This window comes from Aplysia californica, unplaced genomic scaffold (genome assembly GCF_000002075.1).
Source record: "Aplysia californica isolate F4 #8 unplaced genomic scaffold, AplCal3.0 scaffold00408, whole genome shotgun sequence".
Taxonomy (NCBI): domain Eukaryota; kingdom Metazoa; phylum Mollusca; class Gastropoda; order Aplysiida; family Aplysiidae; genus Aplysia; species Aplysia californica.
In genome coordinates this window covers 645,768-647,661 of record NW_004797678.1, presented here as the reverse complement: position 1 = coordinate 647,661, position 1,894 = coordinate 645,768, and positions in this window count along the sequence as shown.

Below are 1,894 nucleotides of genomic sequence, written 5' to 3'. Positions count from 1 at the left end.
ATCATCATCACCATCACCACCATCATCATCATCATCATCATCATCATCATCATCATCATCATCATCATCACCATCATCATCATCATCATCATCATCATCCAACAGACCAGCCAGTCTCGGGCGAAAGGAGACAAGGAAGTATCTTGTGCTTTACCGTATCTATTTGATTACAAATAATAAGATAATAATTGTTATTAAAGGCGTTCTTTGATGGGTTTAATTAGATAAACACAACATATTTAACGCAGCCCCTTAAAGTAATGCTTTCTTTTTTGGAGGGATACTATAACTTGCGAGAGATAGCTCCAGATACAAAAAGTGCCCATTTCTAATCTTAGACTGGAAAAATAGAGCCCCTGAATATTACCCTTGTGCGTTTATTCCAAAAAGCTGGTCTGCTTTAGTGCGCTGTTACTCCAGCTGAAACGAAGTAAGTGCGAAATAGTTTGGTTATGTCCCTCAAACATAATGAAAAAACATGAGGCCTTTAATAATAATAATAAGTTTGAAATTACCCGAATCACAAGGATGGGCAGGTCGGAGCTGAGCTAGAAAGATTTATTCATGAAATAACACAATGGGGGAAAAAGGTGCAAATGCGCGTGTTTGGGCGTGTAAACATGCAGTTTTTGTATAAATTTTATAGTAATAGAAAAATGAACCCAGAACGTCATCATCATCATCATCATCATCATCATCATCATCATCATCATCATCATCATCACCATCATCATCATCATCATCATCATCATCATCATCATCATCAAAAGGTCATGGGTGCGGGCGTTGTGTCCTGGGAAAAAGCCGTTTTTCACCAAATTGCCTCGCTTCACCAGGGTTTGAACGGATACCCGGCTATAGACAACGAAAGATCTTGCCAGTTTGCTAGTATTTGGGCGCTTAACCCTATCCGTACGTCGTGTTTTACTATCGTATCCATACGACATGGGGAAGTCTCTGCCACCACTTTCCAAAGAAGAAATTTACTTGTTAATCCGATCCGTACGCTTTGCATAGCAGTCTTTCAAAATGATTTTTTTTTTTTAGAAATACTGAAAGTTTCAAAGAGATCTACGTACTAGAAGTATTCTACAACGTGAAGTTTACAGCACCGCGGGTACAAAAAGACCCCACGGCGTACGGATAGGGTTAATCAGCTGTTCCCACTGAATGCTTATGAAGAAGCTGAAAATGTTTTTGGGTGTTCTAGGGCGATTTATTTTATTGAAATGTTATGATCCATTATGTTCTAGGGAAAGAATACAGCAGTGGTTTCCCCATGCCTTCTGATTAAAGAAGCTTTGGGGAATATTGTAACAACAGGCAAGTTTGATAGAAAGAGATGCAGAGGCAGACAGCGGGAAAAGATACTGGACAAGATGACAACATGGCTAGGAGCAGCAAGAACAACAGACACCATTGCTGAAACGCAAGACAGAGTGAAGTGGAGGTCCATGATCGCCCACGCCAGTCGGCAAGGCACCGGATGATGATGATGAGGGCGTCATGGGGAAATAATATTATAGATTCGAAAGCAAACAGAGCTAGCTTCTAAGCGGGTATATTTGTGCTATTTACTTGCTATTTATTGTTATTGTAGTAATCATCACCAGGGTTAGGCCGCGCAAGAACAGGTTTGAGAGTGTCAAGGAAACGCTGAGAAGCTACAACATCTTAATTGAAAAAGCTGCTGGGTTGAAAAAACAAAGAAAACAGCGTCTCCACCTGTCGGTCAAGCGGCAAGAAAGGATGAAAAACAAAATGGAAAAGTATCACAATCATCATCACCATCAGCATATCATCATCATCATTATCATCATCATCACCATCACCACCACCACCATCATCATCATCATCATCATCATCATCATCATCATCATCATCATCATCATCA